Raw genomic sequence first — 21,903 nt, forward strand, 5'->3', positions numbered from 1 at the left:
TATCCTAACCTGTGTGCTTGTGCTGTCTGAGGCTCCTCCATTAGTGGGAAGGTAGATTTGGTGGAGAAGGCAATGTTTAGCAAAAAGAAAGACTCTCATATAGTGGAACTTGTCCTCTTTGGGTCCTACTTCACATTAACACAGTTCAAAATGTGATCAGCAGTTCTCAGTCTATTACTGGTCTATGAAAGAAGATAAGGAGTTTGTACAAGAATGTAAAGAATCTATGCTCTAAGATTTGTAGCAAGACTTTTAGATGAAGGAAACAGTCATTGATTTACATTCTGGTGCAAGCTCCTTATCTCATTGCACACCTGTCTTCTGAGTAGCATTGCTTAAATTACACTGTACAGTATTTAGCTCCTCAATTTACATGCATATGGGGTACAGAACTGGGATGGAGGTATACAATAAACTAGATAATAGATAAATTACCAGGTCTCAATTGATAAGGTTTCTGGAGGTGGTATCAGTGCAAAGTCGCCCTGGGTTAGCTCACTGAGAACCCACAGAATGACTGAGAGGCAGAACTGCTGAAAGGACTACAGTGGGTCTACTCTAGTGTTGGCTTGAAATTATTCACTCATTCTAGATGACTTGTTCACCAGACTTTGTTCTTAGTGCAGGGGATAGATACTAGAGAACCAAATAAAGGCCCTGACCTCTTGGCGTTTCCTTTCTTGTGTGTTTGTGGATGGAGATGAAGAGAGAGTAAGAAATAAAACCAACCTCTCTGTGATTCTCTAGAAGAGCTACCAGAGTCTGTCAGTCCAGGGTTAGAGAGCTCATAGGTCATGTTTCCATGGGAATTTACAGGATTAGCTTGCTTTTCTTAGATTCAGCAGTTCTTGTTTTCCCAGTATGGGGTAACAAAGGGATCCTAGTTTTAAGAATCAGATAATCTGTGAGAAGCACTGCTGGTTGCCTATGCAATATCCATGTATTCTGCTCTTGTTATCATTTACAGAGCTTTGTGTAGGTCAAGAATAAAAAAGGTATAACATTATACATATTGATCTGCATCTTGTTTGTCCCCTTCTCCTCCACTTAGGACAGTTACATTTAGTTAAGAGAGATGTATAGCAATTCATGTAGACATGCCTCATTCTTTTCAACTTCATAGTGCTGTTTTACTATATGGATGTAGCGTAATCTGTTGAGCCCATTCTGTATTGATATATATGTTTGCTGTTATTAGTATATTTTGTTGTTTTTTTATGTTGCTATGCTGTAATGAATATCCTTGTTCATATATCTTGATGTACTTTTATGAGTGTATCTTGGGGATATATACTCTTGGAAGTAGAGTTGCTGAGTCACAAGGAATGTTCACTTTAAAATTTAAAAAGTATTATCTTTAATTGGTTAATAAGAGGGTTAAAAAGTATGCAGAATTTAAAGTTTGAGAGCTGTTGTCATACTTCTTTTCAAGAAGTTCGTATCAGTTTATACCCCACTAACAGTGTGTGCTGAGACCTTCCATCCCCAGATCTAACCAGCACTGGTAATACTCTATCAAATTTTTTAACTTTTTACAGTACATTAGGTGAAAATGATATCTTGTTCTTTTGATTTGCATTTAATTAATTATGAATAAGGTTGAGCAATTTCTAAATATTAGCACATTGTATTTTTTTACATAAATTGACTTTTTATATTCCTTTGTCCATTTATTTCTTTTTATCCCTCCATAGTTAGGCATGAAAAATAACTCTTCATCTCTTTTGAGTGTTGCAAGTATTTCCTCTAATTTGTTGTTTATTTTTTGACTTTTATATTTCATTTTTAAATTATTCAGAAAATAATTTTTGATCACAAATTTTTTACTGAGTATAGTTTATATATAATATTATATTGGTTTCAGGTGTACAACATAGTGATTCAACAATTATATGCATTACTAAATGCTTGCCATGATAGGGGTAGTTACCATCTGTCAACATACAAAAATATTACAACATTACTGATTATATTCCCTATGCTGTACTTTCATCCCTGTGATTAATTTATTTCATTTCTTTTAAAACTTACTTATTTAGTTGAAGTACATACAATAAGATGCTCAAATATTAGTGTACAGCTTGATGAATTTTGAAATGTGTGCAACCATCACCCAGATCGAGATAACAAACATTCTCTAATTTTTTTCTCTCTGTATTCTGAGTTGCATTGCTTAATATAACCTGCTTTGCCCATTCCCCACTCTCCTCTCCTATGGCAACCACCAGTCTGTCCTCTGTGTCTATGATTCTATTTATTTTGTTCATTTGTTTCATTTATTAGATTCCACATATTTAAGTGAAGTCATATGGTATTTGTCTTTGTGTGACTTTTTTTACTTAGCCTAATACCCTGTAGGTCTGCCCATGTTGTTGCAGACGACAAAACTTCATTCGTTTTTATGGCCGAGTAATATTCTCCCTTTCTCTCTCTCTCTCTCTCTCTCTCTCTCTCTCTCTCTCTCTCTCTCTCTCTCGGCTATTGTAAATAATGTTGCAATAAACATAAGAAAGCATGTATCTTTTTGAATTTGTGATTTTGTTTTTTGATTTCCCAGAAGTAGAATTACTGGGTTGTATGGTATTTCTATATTAAGGTTTTTGAGAAACCTCCATACTGCTTTCCATAGCAGCTGCACCTATTTACATTACATTTCAACAGTGTACAAGGGTTCCTTTTTCTTCCCATCCTTATCAACACTTTGATATTACCCATTCTGAATGGTGTGAGGTCATATCTCATTGTGGTTTGATTTGCATTTCCCTGATAATTAGTGATGTTGAGCATCTTTTTGTGTGTCTGTTGGTTATTTGTATGTTGTCTTTGGAAAAATGTCCAGGTCTTCTTTCCATTTTTTAATTGGATTATTGATTTTTTTGATGTTGAAGTGTATGAGTTCTTTATATATTTTGGGTATTAGCCCCTTATCAGCTATATCATTTACAAATATATTCTCCAATACAGTAGGTTGCCTTTTGGTTTTGTTGATGGTTTCCTTTGCTGTGCAGAAGTTTTAGTTTGATAGAGTCCTATTTACTTATTTTTGCTTTTGTTTCTCTTGCTTGAGGAGTCATATCCATAAAAAAATTACTAATGCCAGTGTTCAAGAGTTTATTGTCTATTTTCTTCTAGGGGTTTTATGGCTTCAGGCCTTACATTTAGGTCTTTGATTCATTTTGATTTTATTTTTCTATATGGTGTAAGACAGTGATCCAGTTTCATTTTTTTGCATGTAGCTGTCCAGTGATCCCAACACCATTTATTGAAAAGACTGTCTTTCCACATTGAATATGCTTTGTCATGTATTAATTGATCATGTAAGTGTGGGTTGACTTCCGGGTTCTCTTTCACTCAAATTTTTAGGCCTCTTAGTTTATGGCTTCTGGGGTTTCTGTTTCCTTAGAAAGCAAGGACCTTTTGCTTCAACTACTATACATAAATGTATTATACATAAATTCACATAGTTTCTCTTAGAATTTAAAAATCTTTGTTATATCTGGAATTGATTTTGAGTGAAGTAGTGAAGTTGTGAATCAGCTTTATTTTAATTTTTCCCCAAATGTTTATTCATTTGATGCAATGTGATTTAAGAATTACTTTTCTTCCTGATAATTTGAAATGCCATCTTTATCATAAGCTAAATTTATATTAGAGTCTCTTTCTCTCTCTCCTATTTTAGTAATATTTGTATCTCAGCTTTAATTCCTAGTTTTAAAATAACTTCATATGATAACATGTTTAAATGGCTGGAAGGATTAATCCTTCTCTTTATTCTTTTCTGCTCCTTCAGGATTTTCCTAGATGTAATCACATAATGTTTATTTCTAGATGATTTTTAATATAACATTTATGTGCTTTTGAGACAGCTGACATTCAGATGGGCTCTTGAAACTCAGATCTCTAGGCTGGCTTTTTTAGACTTGTTTCTTCTGCCAGGTGTGTGCTACCTGAACTCTATCACTATCTAGCCCACATGTCTTTTTTTTTTCTTTTAATCTCTTATAAAAATTAACTTTTGAACTGAAAAAGCTGTATATGCCCCTTTTAATTTTAACAAAGAGTGTCTTATCCAGGGTTCTTGATTGCAACCAGGAGTCTGCAAAAGGTGTTTCATAAATGACATCAGATAGCACATAGATTCTTCATGAAAACCAGAGAAACAGCCAAAGACAATATAGTGGGTAAAAACATCCAGGTGTACCTGAGGGACAGTTCTGCAGATGTACTAGCTTCTACTGTTCCAGGCTCTTGCACTGAATACTGGAAGCTGCACCACAGCTTCCTGGAAGGATCTGAATGCGACCTTTTCAAATCTTAACCAATCTGTGTTTGGTTGGTGAAATCTGGAGGAGGAAAGCTGGACCAGGGGTGGAATGGGTATCAACAAACCTGACACAAAGGGTGTGCAATAAAAATAAATCTCCCATCTGCCCTGATCCCAACCCCTCAGTTCCCTGATCCTCTTCCCCCATGGCAACTGCTATCAGTTTCTGGTGTAAATTAAAAAAGAACTCATTCTGTATCAGCATATAAAAATTTACTTCATGCTTCATTATGCTGCTGTTCCATTGAATTTAACCAAGTTATTGCCGCAGGCTATTCTGGAATAGTTTAATGTTATCTGCTGATGAGAACTGATATATCCCAGTAAGGTCACACAAATTGTTAAAATATGAAATGCTTTGTACTACCTCTTCCCCTACCAGTGGCCTTCCTTCACTTGGCCTCTGCCTGGAACCCCTAGACCTTCCCTGGACACAGCAACTAAGGGGTGAACACCTGACACAACAGAGGCCTTCCAAGACCCAGCTCCATGCTAATCTCTGGTTGGGCCTGAGCCATGTTAGCTGTTAAATATTTTTAATGTCTCCACTATTGCTAGGCAAATGATATCAATTGGATTCTGTTTATATCCTAAGGCTTTTTTTGATACTCTGGTCGCTGCTGAAGTCATACCAATGAAAGACTATATGACAGTTTATTAACTAGTCCCTAATTGTTGCATATTTACATTGTTTCTAGCTTTTTGTTATCACAAATAATACTAAAATCCTTGATCTGCATCTTTGCACATATGTTCAATTCCTAAAAGTGGCATTGCTTAGTGTAAGAATTTGTGCATATAAAATTTTATAGATATTGCCAGAGTGCCTTCCAAAGAGATTTTACCAATATACACTCAGACCAATAGTGTATGAGACAACTCACATTTCTTGATCTTGTCAAAGAAGATTTCACAAAAGATTTAAAAAATGGTTTAGTGAAACCAATTTACCCTCTCTAGTCATGATATTGAAAAAGAAAAAGAAAAAAGAAAATTAAATGAATTTAGTGTGAGCAGCTCTTAATGAAGTTACAAGATGTCATGAGACCACTGCTCTCTCTTCTAATTAATGTGGCACTGTGTTAAAATTTGCTTGGGATCAATGTCATATTTACTGGTTTTAATTTTCAGATTCTACCTTTTTGATATATGGGACAACATTTGTCAGTTCTCAATGCCACCTTTACTCAAAGGTGAAAACAATAATTCTGTGATAATATATGCAAGTTTTCACTGCTCTGTGATGTAGTGCTTCTCAACCCAGGGTGCTTTTGTTCCCCTGGGGACATTTGACAGTGTCTGGAGACATTTCTAGCTGTCACAGCTGGGAGGCTGGTGTTACTGGCATTTAGTGGGTAGAAGCCAGGAATACTGCTGGACATCCTACAGCACACAGGACAGCCCCCACAGTGTGGAACTGCCCTGCTCAAAATGTCCGCGTGCTGAGAAGGAGACACCCTGCCATAATGAACAGAATATACCTGAAAGGGGACATTGATCTAAACAGCTAAATATTCCCTCACTGCCTTTTTCCTGTCTTGCTTATATAAATTTCTTCTCAACGTTGTTGGCACAATCTTTCCATTTTAAAGACCAGTCTCCTTGGCAGACAAGATGAAAGCAAAGTCAAAATACTGTTGCTTTGCTTCCTCCCCATTACTTGTATCATGAAGTGTTCCTGGGAATGGAAGAGGGAGGCTGTACCTTTCCTGTGCTTCCTTCCTCAAACACAACCTGAAAGTTTTTGTGTAGTTCTGAGTGTTTTTCACAAGTTTTTGCTCTTCCTAGGCTTAGTTCAGTCTTCTAACAGGCCAGTCCTGCACTGATGTGTTCCTCCTTACCTACACCCTTTCCTTCTTCTTTCGTATGTCCGTTAAACATCTCAGCTCTTTAGAAAGCGCCTTATGCCCCACAATGAGTTACATCTGCGCATGTTCCTCCCAGTGTTTCCTCTCTGTGATTGTGGCAGTGGGTTTACTTTTTGACCTGTCTTTCATTTTAGAATCTCTGGATGTGGGACATTCTTATATTTTCTCTGAACTTCTAAGCAATCCAAGAAACTTGTCTTACTTGTGTTTTCTTCCTTGGCTGTAATGAACTCTAAGGTGTTATGTTCAGTTTTTCCCAAGGTTCCTGCCACTTGCACTTCATTGGCATATTCTTCTTTATTGGTAAGAATCAAGGCCAGGGGAGCAGTTCCATTCTTTGCTTCTTTTGCTCTCTGAATGATGAAGTTGCTGATAGAGCGGCAGAAGATAAAGGAGAGGAATGATTCCTCCAATTCAGACTTTAATTACTTTATTGGTTTTGCTGAATTCTTTCATTTTTTAAGTCTTTGCCAGGTATCTTTTTCTTTTGACTTCTCACTTCAGTCAACTTTCTTTTCATTTTATTTAGTCTTTTCATCACTTCTTCCTTAGAATTTATGTGTTAGGGTATTTCACTGAGAACACAGAGTAGATGTACTTTAAATTTACTTTTGTCTTGAGGATAATTTCCCTTGCATCTTTTGGACATCGTCCTCCTCTTTTATGTTACATAATCTTTTAATTTTTGGTATTTTTCTATTTACCATTTTTGAAAGACAAGGGATTTATTTAGTCCTGGTGTTTGTCATAAGTGAGATATATATATTCCCTTTGAGCTCCATCACTACCAACTTTCGAACTGCAGAATTTCCCTCTCAGATCTTAAAGTGGAGGGTAAGTATCTCAACAAATTTCTGGGCAACAGGTAGTATGTATTCATTGAGAAAACTATTCTCCTATTACTATTATTTGGTCCTCTACTTGGAAGTAAATTTTTTTTTATTTTTGTATCATTAATATACAATTTACTTGGAAGTAAATTTAATACTACATAATTTGAAGCAAGTTAGATTCACTTTCTAAAAGAGATGCATAAAACCTAATTTCTAGAATATTCTGCTTCTGGTGTTTTTCTTGTGTCTGTCCCTACTATTAGGGCTCTCATATCCCAGGGCATAATACGTCATTCTTTCCTTGTCCCCTTTTACCCATGTTGTAAGTCTGGAAAGTAAAGTCTTCCAATGGAATGTAGTTATAAATGTATTTGCTAGGAGGTGGCCAGGAAACATGTATTTAAATACCCATCGAAGAAAACAGCTCCTGTGCAGTGAGAGGTGAGAACTGGAGTTTTGGTTGGCTGTGCAGCACCAAGTCTCTGACAGGATGTCCACATACATGGATGTGAAGGTCTGGTTCTGTAGCTGCTTTAAATTTAGGTACAAGGGAGTTCTAGCTCCCCTTCTTCTCAATGTGTCCCATTCATGAAATAGACAAGGTAGAATGGCCAATGAGCAAATAAAAATATAAGAAACATAGTTAGATTTGAATTTTAGGTAAACAATAATTTTCTGTTAGTATAAGTATGCCTCAAATATTGCATAGGACTTACTTATGCCAGGATATTATTCATTGTTTACCTGAAAATCAAAGTTAACTAGGCATTCTGTATTTTATTTAACAACCATAAGGAAAGAGAAAATTTCCCTTAGTGTTTGCAAATTATTAATGAGGTTTTACCTTCTTGGTCTCAGGTATTGGTGTAACAGGGTCTCTCTCTGATTTGATAAAGATTGCCCTTCCCAGATTTTCTTCACTTGCAGGCTGGTCAAAGCTGGGAGGACTGGAGGAAATTTGTAAAAATCTGGAAGACTTCAGGGAGGAAAAGAATGAAGACTTGTACTCCTTTTTACAGTGTATTTATTATTAGAAATTTTTTATGCATTGAACTGGTCCTAAGAAAGGACCTAGTAAGCAAAAGCATCAAAGACCTTAAGCTAGAAGAACCCTTGGCATGGCTTCCATTACCTCACAGGAGAGGCTGTTTGGGCACGTGCATGACTGGAAGTGGAAAGCCGTCCTGGCCCAGCCACTCTGTTCCATAAACTAAAAGCTGTGGGTGTGGATGCCATGCCATACTTCTGAGGGAGCAAGCTGCTTATCTCTTGAAGAATTGCTGTGGCCACTGGTGATATCTGCAGGAACAGAGGCAAGAGCACAGCAGAGGAAGAGATCACTTTGGACCTGGGGAGTTTTCATCAGTAAACTGTGGGCCAGGAGCAGAATACCAGCAGCCTTCGGGGGCACCCTCTTTTTCTATTGGATTCTCTGGCTTTCTCTCTGAGGTATGTGGCTCAGGAGTCTCCTTGAGTTCTGGAACAATTTGAGGGACAAGTAGACATTGGACTCCCTGCCAGTGTGGTACTTGGGAAGTAGTTTTGATTTGAAAAGTAAGTTGTTGGGGCCTCATTTTTATACAAAACTATTTAAGTATATCCTACTATTAAAACATATATGACATTTTGCATGTATGACATTATAGCATGTATTGTTTTCTAATTCTTAAGTTCTGTAAAAGTTTCCTTTTTTCTCTTTCCAACATGACCTGTGGTGATTGTATATGTTTTCCCATGGTTTAATGCTTTGCAGTTTTGAATATGTAGTTCAGAACAATAAAGAATTTTTAATGACAGAATATCAAGTTTTATCATTCTTTATGATTCCTGCATCTTTTTCTTCTTTGTCAGTTTATATCCATTAATATTTTTGATGACCCAGCTCAAAATTTCACCTATAATAAGTAGGTCATCCTTGGGTGATTATTTTTGATTTTGTTTCCTTGTTTAACTTTTGTGCCTTAGCCCTTAGTTTATATCATATAATCTTGCATTTATGATATGCTAATTTAAAATATATTGGTGTTGGTCCTTGTGATTGAATTCTTCTAGGGAGAAATATATGAGAATGTATTTGTGAACTTAGGATAGGAAATAATTTCTTAAATAGAACCCCAAAAACATAAGTAATAAAATAAAAGACTTAAGAATCAATGTATGTTTCTACCTGTCCTTGTACTTTCGTTGTCATGGGGAGAACATGTTTCTGGTAGTCGACTTGTCTGAGAAGGATGAGAAACATGTAGAACAGATCTGGATTCCAAAACTACAGCTTAGAGTAAGCCCAGTCGGGCCCACCCTGGATTAGCCAACCCCCAGCCAAACTGAAAATGTGCAAACGAGAATGAAATGTCTTATGTTACTGAGTTTGAGGGTGGTTTGTTATGTAGCATTACTCTGGAAATAGCCAACCCATAGACCATTCAACAAAAATGATTTAGTATAAGATTTTACAAAGAACTCCTAAAAAATTAATAAGTAAAGGAACAATCCAACAGGAAAATGGTTCAATGATAAGTGAAAAACTAATTCACAGAGGAGAAAAATTGGAATGACGAATAGATGAGTGGAAAGATGTTTAACTTGTTTCACTAGTTACCAGGTAAATACAGATTGAAATGATGATAGGATACCTTATCATACTATTAGGCTGGTGAAAAATCAATGTCTGGCAGCTACCTAGTATCTGTAAAGGTGTGAAGAAAACAGAATTTTCATGTACAGATAGTAAAATGTTTAAGGATGCAAAGATACAAGCAGGGAAAGGGTATTTTCAAGGAATTTTATTGACAAAGATTATATTTAAATAATAGAATTATTGGAAATCAGGGAGAAAAAACAGGCAACCTAGAAGAAAAGAGGGTAAAAGTACACTTAAGCAATTCACAGAAGGGATACATGGATGGCTGGTTAATCAACCTAAAACAGATCACCAATTACATTGGTAATCAGGATGCAAATTAAAATGACAGTGAGATCCACTTTGTACCTCCTCTGTTGGCAGAAGTTGAAATGTCATGCAATATCTTGTGCTGGTGAGGAGATAGGGACATGTGAACCCACATGCTCTGCTGGTGGTATTGTTTTGGAGACCAGTTTGATATTTGTTGAAGTTGAATACTTACAAACCTAGAAAATCTACTACTGAATTAGTTTGCTAATGCTGACATAACAAAAATACCACAGACTGGGTGGTTTAAATAACAGAAATTTATTTTCTCATAATATGAAGACTAGAAGTCATAGATTAAGATGTGGGCAGGTTTGGGTTCTCCTGAGGCCCTTCCATTTGGCCTGCAGATGGCTGTTTTCTTGCTGTGTCCTCTTCTATAAGGGCCGACTTCTATAACCAATCATATTGGATTGGGGCCGACAGTATGGTCTTATTTAAACTTGATCAGATCTTTAAGGCCCTATTTCCAAATGCAGGTATATTTTGAGGTATATAGGCTTAGAATTATAGACACAAGAATTTTGGAGAGGACACAAGTTGGCCTATAACAGTATGTATTAGAAGGACTCTTGCATAGGTACATAAGGAGACATGGATGAAACGTTTATCATAGCATTGTTTCCCATAGCAAACAGTTGGATACTATCTAAATGTTCTTGAATAGGGATATGGACAGATAAAATACATCTTATAGAATGCTACAAATGGAAAATAACAAAACAATTGCATTAATCAGGAACTTATTTTTCTCAAATAACAAGAAATTCATAGGTAAGACATCAAGGACCAAACTCTTTCTGTAGTTCTGCTCCTTATTCTTTCCTCCTCTTTGTAGTAGGACTGCTTTATGTCCAGAGGGTCATACCACAGATAGCAGAAGAAAAGACCAAGGGCCATGCAACATTGTCTGGCTTTCTTTTTATAGGGAAAGAAAAGTCATTGCCAGAAATCCACTCAGCAGGTGTCTGCTGACATCTCATTGGCCAGAATTCTGTCACATGCCACCCTGAGTTGCAAAGAAGGCTGGGAAGTCAAATTCCTGCTTGCATGGAGTGTGCTGTGTTTACCACCTGTGATGTTTATCACATCTGTGTAGTTCATGAGTAATTCCTGAAAATGTAATGTTAAGGGAAGAGAGAGCAGAAGGAGTGGAAAGAGATGGGAAGTACAATTATTGTAAAGGTGTGTGCATGTGCATGTGTGTATACATATATATGTAAGGAAAAGTTATGGAAAGTTAATTGGAAAAGGAATCCATTAACTACTGCAGAGTGGATGCCTATAGGAAGGGAAGAGGAGAATGGAATTGAGGCTGGGAGATATGACACCAGGCTTTTCACAGGCTGGTTCCATCAGTTGAACTTTAACTGAGGAGCATGACTGATTGTGTCAATCTAATTATGTGTACTCAAGACCCAGAAGAAAAAGAGTGTGGATGGCTTTGGGTTTGTGTGTGTGGGTTGCTCAGACTGTTGAGCAGAATTATTATTTACAGTTGAAGAAATATGATTCATTTTGTTTATGACTGAGTTTAATTATTTTACCTCACTCTGCGATGAGCTTCATTCTTTTCAGTATAATTGAAGGCCTGATATGAGTGATGTTATAGTTTAAGTTTAGTGACTACAGTAGTATTCTTTAGATGACTTAGGGGTATTATGTGTTTTGCAAAATTGATTTTTTTTGTACATATATTTCTTTTCTATAATGCAAATATTAGTAGACTTGACTTTTAGAGAGCCAGTGGGGGACATGAGTAAAATAAACATAGCTACTTGGTAGTGAAATCCGTCATTCTCTAGTTTTATTATTATCTTTGGAAACAGAGTGGGAGAAAGGATTTCCTTCCTCTCTCTCTAATATAGTCTCAGAGAGTGACTGGCTCTCTGCTCTGGAATGAAGCAGTTTGGCACAATTCCATAAATCTTATGTGGGAACAAGACACCAGAGGTTTCTATTTTTTACTTACTGTCATTCTTTTGCTTTTAGTTCAGTATTCTGTCCTTTAACCATCCCATGTCCAATCCTCTAAATAAACACACAAAATTTATTAATATGTGTTAGTGTGTCTTTCATTTCCTCTTTTGAGTACTTATTACAACTTTGGAATCCACCCTTAAGCTCTTCCATTTTAGGACCATGTTTCCTTGTTACCTAATTCCTAATTATAAATCATTATCATGGATGCGGTAGATGACTTCCTTTGGTGAAATGGATTCAATTTGCTAAAAAAAAAGTATGAACATAATGACTCTTCATACATTTTTAAATCAAATGTTTGCTGTCTCTCACAGGGGCCTTCTAAAATTCAATGGCATTTTGCCTTGGAAAAGTAGAATTCCATAAAGAGTGAAGGAGTTTTTCACAAAATAATAATAATTGATATGAATTATTTACCACTGTAATTAGCAGTCCATTAGATTCTATGCACATGTTTTTAAGTCAATAAATTTTAATTTAAAGAATTTCGTATGTTGTGATTCCTTCTGCTGCCAATTGCCTTAGCTCTTCCAAAGTTCTGAGTCATGATCTTCAAGATAGTTCTTTTAAAATCAACTTTTGTTCAGTCCACAGTTGTCATTATCAGTCAGTCCAATATTCTTGTAGCTGAGTTTCTTTGCTCCCCACCTGAGGATGGACATACTTTAAAAACTCTCCTCTTGTAGCCTCTGAGATCCAGTTTCTTCAAGCAGTTTACTTGGGGACCCCAATTATGGTTAGAGAAGATGAATCTGCCTGTTTCTCAATTTCAGACACACTCTAATCATGACTTAGGTTCAAATCATATTCACTCCTAAACTGTCATACCCTAGGAATAGTACAGATCATTGGGATGTGCAAATACCTAAGATTAAAAAAAAATTTTTTTTCATTAGGTCTTTCATGGGTTTAACAGACCTGTCTTGTGGTTCTTTCCCACAGATCTATTCTATAGATATTTTTATAAGTAATAGTTCTTCATAGCAACTTTATAGGTTTCATTTCACACCATGAGGAAAACAGGGTAAATGAGAGTCAACATGGACAAGGCCAAGCAGAGTGAAGCAGAGCTTGAATTTGAACTCAGTTTTCTTGTGTTTCTGCCTATTCTTTAATGACTTTCATTCTCTTCCTATCCGTTAAGGGGTACTTATTTTGCAAAGTAGTATCCTTGACTGCCTGATATCCCCTCTACTCTCAACCTTAGGTGAGTTCATTTAGTCTAATGGCTTGGGGGGTAACCTGGATGAGCTCGGGGATTCTGCATTTCAAGCTGCCCAAAGGACATAGCTCCTTTGCACAAACCACTCACATCTCAAACTCATTATACTTATGTCAGAGTCAGAGCTTGCTCTAGACTTGCTTATTGGTGTGAATATTATGTTATGAGCCCACTGCAGTACTTTAGGGAGTTAAAAAGATGTTTTTAAAATGAAATGAGATATATAAAAATATTGAAAAATTCAAATAGAGCATAAAATGTATGCATTTTGCTAAAAGTGAGAATTATTTAAGCAGTTATTTACTATTCAATCTCTCTGTGGGGTAAATCGTAGAATTTCTAGAATCTTCCACCTAACCGTAGCCATTAACATATCAATAGGTGTTTACAGCTGCAGCCTCCTGCAGCCTCGAGGGCAAGGGGTGGAGAGAGGACAGCTGTGCTCTCCTCCCCTCCATTCCTGGTGCGTAATTGGTCTGGCGCCTGCCAATCGCCAGGGATCCGACTGTGGATTTCCTCCTGGAAGAGGCAGGCAGGGAAGTGAGCTGGCTCTGCGCCTGCAGGGACACGGAGAACCAAGCAGGCGTGGCTAGTGGGGATGGGGAGAAAGGAGAGAGTGTGAGCCGTGGCTAGCGGAGGTGGATGTGGCCGGCCTAGCTAGCCGTTTCACGGGAAATTCGCCCCTGGCTGGGAACGCCCTTCCCTCTGGAGCTACACTCCACCCCAAAAGCATTATTGTTAAAAAAAAATTTGTTTTAAGCTACAAATAGAATTGAGAGTAGCAGAGTCTTCAGACATGGATTCTTAATGCACTTGGGGCAAACAAAAATTGTTGAATGTGATGAACTTCAGGAGAGCTTGTAACAGGAGCCAAACTCAGTTGGACAGTAGAGAGGAATTAAAGGGTTAGATGAAAACAGAAAAATATTAGTTATTTGTGTATTCTAAAATTTGTGGATGATTGACTTCATGCATATCTTGTAAGTTAATTTGAGAAGTAATTGTATCTCTTTGTATTATAGGGAATATATCAAATTAGAAAATAAAGATAAAAAATTTCATGAAAAAATCAATAACAGTTGAAGAGATGTTATGCTTTATTTCTAAATATAAGATGTATTTACATGGTTGCCATTAGTTATTGTATGAGGAAAGAAACCGCCACATTCAAGTATTAAAAATGACTTTATTGAGTGAGGAATCCCAAACTTGCTTTCACTGTCAGAAATAGAATTCTCTTTTAAAGGAAAAGAAGCTATAATTTCCAAGTTTGAATCACAACTGAGGAAGAGAATGATAATTTTTTTCTTTTTGGAACATTTTAATACTTTAGCAGTAAAGAATATGTCATTAGATCTTTTTTTTTTTTTGACCATATTTACTTAGTAAACTGTGATAATAGCTTCAGGGAAGCATAGAAAATTTTTATCTTCAGTCAAGATAAATTTTTGGTCTTTAATGATTTTAGTTAATTAGATAGTAATATCTTAATTTTTAGAGTAAATCAGGCAAATCAATGTTCATGCTCTTCCAAACTGAAGTGGTGTTATATATTGTAAAATAAAGAATTGTAGCTTGTATGAGGACTTTATTAGTAATAACATTCCTTATGAGAAATACAATAGGAATCATATCTTCTAAAATTAGCCTGTAGCTCCTAATATGTAATGATCAAAGAGCAAATACTAGACAGGGCACTTAGAAAATAGAAGAGTTTCCGAATGCCATATTTAGTTTTGAAGACAAATTATTTTGTATTGTACTGGAGTTCTATTTTCTATGGAGTTTGTTTTGGATTTTTCAATGGGACTTGGAATCTTTATGTACGGTTTTTGTTTGTCTGTTCTTTTGTCTCAGAAAAACCTAGGGTTGTGGGAAGTCATTCTGAAGGTTGAATCCAGTTCTACTACTTCTTAGGCTTCTAGTGCTTTTTCTCTTATTACCATGAGGGTACATCTGATTGAGCTGATAGAGGAAGAAGTAATAGTAGACTTTGTCATAGATGAGTAATAAACACTATAACATGGGCTCTGTAAGTCAAATTTATATGGGCAAGGTAATACAGGATATTCCTAAACACATTTAATAAGGAAAGCTGAGACGGTGAATCCCAGTTCTTAAGTTCATTGGATGCAATACTATCTGCTTTCGGTATCAGATGACACCCTCTGCTGGCTAAATGAGGGATTGCGTTTGAAAAGTTTTTTTTTTTAAATAGGGGTTATTGCTGTATAAAAGGATTGAGCAGTTCAGAGTATTGCGAGATAATATAGGAAAAATTAGAAATGGGAAGAGTGAAGCCAGTAAGTCACTTAAATAAATATTTGCTGAAGTAAAACTAATATTGGAAATACCCACAAATGAAATTTCCTTATTTTTTGATCCATTTTTTAACCATGGAAGTAGACCATAGGGAAGGAACACAGCAGGGGACAAAATACGTGAATCTCCTGCCCCCATCTCTGAGAACAACTATGATTAATCCGAGGTATTTAAATTACTTTCATCAATTAACTTGCTATTGTAACATCGATTGGTAAATATCCAGGGGTGAATTAAGAACTGCTTTTCTCCAGGTACCCTGAATTAATTTTTGTTAAATATAATTGTAATATTCTTAAATAATTAAAAAATTTGTTAAGTTCTGGGAAGTATCATATAGCATGCCTATTTTAAGTTTTTTCTTTCTACTTTTTAAATTCTTAAAGCCCCTTTGGAATGTACAATGCTTTAGGCACACAGTGCACATGAAAGTTTTGTTTAAAAGCTTAAACTTGACAATGTGTTATTATATTGCAAATTTGAAAAATATGATTTTAAGTCTGTATTGTTTGATGTTGCCCTTCATTGGCATGTTGCTTTAAGAGCACCCATCCCCCTTCCTGCTTGAGCCACTGTGTCCTGTCAGTCATCCTGAAATACACTAGGGTGCTTGTCAGGCTGTTTGCTTACAGATGCATCATAAGCCAAATTGTGAGCCATAATAGTGGGACTGAATTTCTAAACACAAGAAATTGCTTAGACAATTGTTTTAGTATCTGTATATGGGCAATACTCTGTCCTGCAGTAGGTGAGTGAAGTGTCAAACTTTTTAAGATCAAACTTTACTGTAAGGCAAATCCTGATAATTATAGATTATCTGTTGCTTGGTTAGATAACTTTGGGGGAAATGAAAGGGCATTATTTCTATAAAATGATATGAATAGAAACTACTATGCTGTGGATTTATTATTTTTATAACTATTTTTTCTTTAATAACACTAAACTCTAAACGACTTTATGAAAGCTCCAATTTCATAAATGTCTACTTTTCCGAGTAGATAAGCAGGCATTTCCGATTTGGATAAAAATGTGATTCTCTACATTTTTTCATTCACAACAACTCAGGCTGACTCGGTTGAGCAGAGGCTCAATGCTGCTATTTGGAGTGTTTATTAGTCGTTTTAAAAATAGCAGTAAAGCAAATTCTCATGTGCCAATGCCCAAGCTAAAGTAGTCTTACACCACAGCATTTAAAAATTCCTACTGTGTAACTGAGCTATTACTATTTGAGTAACTATATGCAAAGAGCTAGAAGCTTTACATTCTTTAGACATAAAAGTTGTGCTGCAAGCAGTTTCTTTATTTGTGCAAACAATTTAATTTCTATTTTCGGTCTCTAAACTTAAATTGTGCAAGGGTGCTTTTCCTGTTTTTTTTTTTTTTGTGTGTGTGTGTGGGGGGGCAGCTTTAGATATCTTTAAACAGAATTGACAAAAACGAAACAGGAGGAACTCATGGATTTCGATACTTCTATGTTTAATACTGCACAGAGTAATTAAGAGGCATCAAGGAGTTGGTTTTAAGGCTTTATTTAGGGTAAATGAGAAGATTGTTTTTGCAAATACATGAGATGATTATTCCTTGCCTTCTTCTAGAATGAATTTAAGGTGACTTACAAGGCTAAGTGAAATTTAAGGCAGGATAAATTAAAAATGGAATGAAAAAAAAAGTAAAACAAAGATGAGGATGTAAAACAGAGCCAGGAATAAGGCAAAAAATGCAGCAGTTTTGACATTTGGTTTGTGACACTGGTGTATTATGGATTAATGGGAGAGAAAAAAGGGTTACAGATATGGGGGAATTTTAAGCAAACTCTCTCTCTCCCTTACCAAAAGTGTGGTCCAGAGTGGGGAAAGTATGTTGGACAGTGAAAATAAAATACAGTTTAAGATGTCACTTGTGTTTTGATAGAACAAAAGTGGAGAGTTGCTGCCCTTTTAACCCACACTCTCGTGTGGGCATAAGCGTGGCTCCAAGTTTTCTAGGAGTAGAAAGGAATTTGGTCTGTTATTCAACTCACAAGAAAGGTTAAAGAGGCTTAGCTCTTTGGAAACAACAAGAAGTTATCTAAGTAAGGTCAAATATCTACATATTAGACAGACATGATCAAGCGAATGCTTAAACTTAGCAATTTTGTATGAATCTATGAATATAGTTTTAGCATTTTTAAAAATAGACTGTTGTAAGTGAGATTATCTACTTCCCTTCCTTTCACTCTTTTAGTGATACATTTAATTTGAATTTCAACTTACGTTAGGGCAAAAATAACTGGATCAATCTAACTAGGAAAATAGTTGTTGGGTAGGAGGAAGGAATTCAGAGGCAGGACTTCTTAATGTATTCTAGATCTTCAAATACTCAAAAAACAACTGTGTTGAAGATTCTGGGTTCTGTGTTGCGCACTAAGCTAAACTGAGCTTGTGTATGTGCGTAACCTTAGAAACACTGCTTTCACCCAATTGTACTGCAAAAGGATAAAAGTGTAGAAGTTTCAATTTTGCTAAGGATCTTCAGTGATCTGTTAAGATATTCAATTAGCATGATGAGACAGAAAATTTGGATCCTTTTTTCTGTTGTTAAAAATAAGATCAATAAAATGATTAATTTTTAAAAAGCCGTGAGAAAACCAAAAAAATACTCAAAGCCTGTGTTTTGGTAGTTATGTACTATAAACACACATGCAAGTTTACTTAGTTTTTTCCAGAAAAAATTATGAATTGTATAGATAGCCCTTCAGATGCATGGAATGACATTGAGGATAACCTGGAAAACAGGTGTGAAACTTGTGGTACAAATATTATTAAGTTATATAGGGTCTAGGCACCAAATAAATGGAATAATGTGCCAGAGGGGTCAAGGATGCTTAAGAAAGCTAATAAACTTTTGAAAGCATTCATTCAGAGACCCTAGTGAGACATATAGTCAAAAAGCCTATTAGAGCCAATGCATATCAGTAGAAATTTATAATTATTTTGTAAATAAAATAATATAGAAATGTTTTCTATGTCACTGGGATAAGAGATGAACAGAAAAGATTTTTTTAAAGTCAAATTATTGAGGAAAAATTTCAGACACAGAAAATTCAGTCCTTAAATTTACAGTTTGATGAGTTCTGACAATTGTATCCAGACATATAAGCACCACCATAATAAAATAGAACATTTCCACCCATCTAGTTTCCTTTGTTCCTCTGTAGTCAATACACTCCCTTAACCCTCAGCCACTGGCAACTATTGATTTGTTTTCTGTCCCCATTTTTTTGCTCTTTCAAGTATGTCATATAAATGGAATCATACAGTGTGTGCTTACTTTTGTCTGACTTTTTCATTTAGCATAATGCTTTTTGGAGATGTTCATGTTGTTGCCAGGATCAGTAGTTTATTTTTTTCTTGCAACATACATGACAGTATGATTGTATCACAAATTGTTCATCTGTTCACCTGTGGATGGAAAGTTGTTTTCAGTTCCTGACCGTTATGAGTATGACCGCCATGAACATTTACATACAGGTCTCTACATGGATATATGCTCTTTTCTGTTGGGTAAATATCTAAGGAGTGGAACTCCTGGATCATAGAGTTGGATATATGAGAAGAGCCTATTCGAGCCAATGCATATCAGTATGATATGAGAAACTTTATGAGAAACTGTCAAGTAACTGTTTTCTAAAATGCCTGTACCAGTTTTAGTAGTTTTCACTAGTAATGTGTGAGATTTCCAGTTGCCTCTCATCTTTGCTAGCTCTAGTATTGGCAGTCTTTTTAATTTTAGCATTTCTAGTAGGTGTACAGGAGTATATATTGTGTCTTTAATTTGCATTTCTCTAGTGATTAATGATGTTAAGTATTTTTCATGTGCTTATTTGCCATCTGTATATCTTCTTTGTGAAGTGTCTTCAAATTTTTTGTCAATTTAAAAAATTGAGTTGTTTTTCTTTAAATTATTAATTTCTAAAGATTCTTCCTATTTTCCAGATACAAGTCATTTATTATAGGTGGGTTTTAGAAATACTTTATTCCGGTCTGTGAAGAATCATTTTCTTCATACTTTCAAAGAGCAAAAGGTTTAAATCTTGTTGGAGCCTAGTTTATCAATTTTTTATTTTTTATGGATCATCCTTTGGTGTTACATCTAGGAAACCTTTGCCCAACCCAAGGGTACAAAGATTTTTTCTCTGTTTTCTTCAATAAGCTTAGTAGCTTTAGGTCTTACCTTTAGCTGTATGATCATTTCAAGTTAACTTGTATATTATGTAAGGAAAGGGTATCAATGTTCTTGCTTGTCAATTATTTCAGCACCATTTGTTTTCTGCCTTTCAAAGATACCAGACCTTAGGAGAATTCATAGATATTTGAGCTGTCTTGTAATATTATGGAGTAGAACTAACCCATGGGTCCACTGGACTCGTAGCAACAAAAGCTACTGTCACTTTCAAGGTGTAACTGAAGGGCTGTTATTTCTCCCCTGGTTGCTTAGACTTGATGCCTTGTAGCTTAAGGTTGTTTTTGTTGTGGGTGATTCAATGAAAGCTTCTCTGAGGCCTCAATGTTCATTTTACATTTCAGTTGGACTAATTTAGTTCTTTGGCTTTTTAAATAGTGTGTATGTATTTTAATTTAATTTTGTTTGGGTCTTCTCATACAAAATTGATAAGGCTCATAATTTTTGGGGGGAGGGACTCAATTTGGTCATTTTTCAAAGAATGTTACCTAAGGTTTAATAAGAGAACTTTAAATGCTTAAAGCTTAAATTGCAACGTGCTAAAGATACTTACTTTTTATTATAAAATGTAACATTATCTTGTTTTGTTGAAATCCAGAATTCTTGGAAGCTAAGGAAATAAAAAGTGGGTGAGGATCCTAACAGGTAGTGCATTTGACAGGTCCAGCCCTAGTCCTGAGCATACCTGTTATGTACGAATCTGGAGTTGATTTCAAAGGGCTCAAGATCTTTTATGAGCCTGTTGTGCATTAGACATTTTTAAAAGAGTATTTAGACATGTTGTATTTCTAATTAAAGCACACGTAGGAAATATGCCTTAGATTTTGAAGCCAAGAGACCCAATAAAAGAAGCACTAGAGAGAAGCTTTGTTTTAAATTCTTTTGCTCTTGGAACAGAGAGGGAAAGCATTCTTGAATAATAATTTCAAGCTCTATAGATGACAGAGATAATGTTTATCCTAAATGTAGACAAGTAGATTGTGCTGTCCAACTGAAAAAGGGGATAATTACATCAACTAATATTTGTTGAGCCCTTGCTAATGTGAGAGATATTGGGTAAGTTAAGGCTTTTATATGGTTTTTCTTATTTAACCTTCAAGATCAAGAGGGTACTCTTATTATTCTCATTTTAAAGATGAGGAGACTGATATTTAGGGAGGAGATTGATATTTAGGGAGGTCCAGTAACTTGTCTACAGTCACTAGTGAGTGAGTAGCAGAACCTAGATGCATGCCCAAGCTGTTCAACTTCAAAGTCAATGCTCTTAATTACTAAGATCCAGGAGTAATGAGATCTAGAGGATTTAAGCATTCTTTAGCAGACAGTTGGGGGCAGCAGGATGTCTCCCTCTGGCTGCTGCATATTACCCTGCAGAGGGGCTTAGTGGGGCTAAAATCTAGCCCAGGTTTGCTGGGCAAAATTTGAGCCTTTCAGCTAACACCTGCAGGGTTATGTTTACCTAGAGGGTGGCACCTTTTTCTGATTTGTCCAGAGGCAAATCTTGATCTGCCTCTGAGGCCCACCTCCTGTGTCTCCCTCAGTCACCCAGCCCTTTGCCTCTGACCGGCCTCTCTTCCCAGGCTGCTTGCTCCCTTGGTTGTCTCGTTCCGCCTCACTCCGTCCACCTGTGCTGACACGCTGACATTTATATGTTGATCCCAGATTTCTCTCCCAAGCTTTGATCAGTTTCCTACTTGACATTTGCTTGGATGTCTAACATGCATCTCGAATTTATCACATCCTAAACCGGACTCTTCATCCTCTTGTGTTTCCTGCAGCAGCCGCCCCTACCACAGTAGCAGCTCCATCCTTCCAGGTGATTCAGACCAAAAACACTGAAAGTTGTCTTGAAATTTCTTTATCCTATGCTCAGTCTGTCAGAAATTCCTATTTGCTCAACTGTTGGAATATATCTACAGTCTGACCACTTCTGTCCACCTCTGCTGCCACCATCCAAAGCTAAGCCATTTTTCCTCCTCTTGTCTGCATTACTGCAGGAGCCTCCCAGTGGTGTCCCTGCTTCTGCCCTTCTCCCCCAAAATTATTTTATTCACCAGTGTGATCCTTCCAAAAATGTAAACCAGATCATGTTTCTCTAGTGTTCAAACTCCTGTAGTTTTTCCCATGGGGCTCAGCATGATACAGAGCCCCCAGTCCCCCATTACCTTTCTGATCTCTTT

General features: G+C 36.2%; 1 protein-coding gene across 6 annotated transcripts in view; it reads left to right on the forward strand.

Moving 5' to 3' along the window:
• The window catches only part of CTNNA3 (catenin alpha 3), a 1,703,691-nt gene that overhangs the window by 41,375 nt on the left and 1,640,413 nt on the right, over nt 1-21,903 (forward strand). Inside the window, exon 1 of one of the 6 annotated variants that reach the window (XM_073240984.1) lies at nt 16,230-16,250. The exons of the other annotated variants lie outside the window; for them this stretch is intronic. The gene's annotated coding sequence lies outside the window, so the exon portion shown is untranslated. Of the gene's footprint in view, nt 1-16,229; nt 16,251-21,903 lie in introns of those variants that run through there. 6 annotated transcript variants of the gene reach the window in all.

The sequence above is a fragment of the Manis javanica genome, chromosome 7 (genome assembly GCF_040802235.1).
Source record: "Manis javanica isolate MJ-LG chromosome 7, MJ_LKY, whole genome shotgun sequence".
Lineage (NCBI taxonomy): Eukaryota > Metazoa > Chordata > Mammalia > Pholidota > Manidae > Manis > Manis javanica.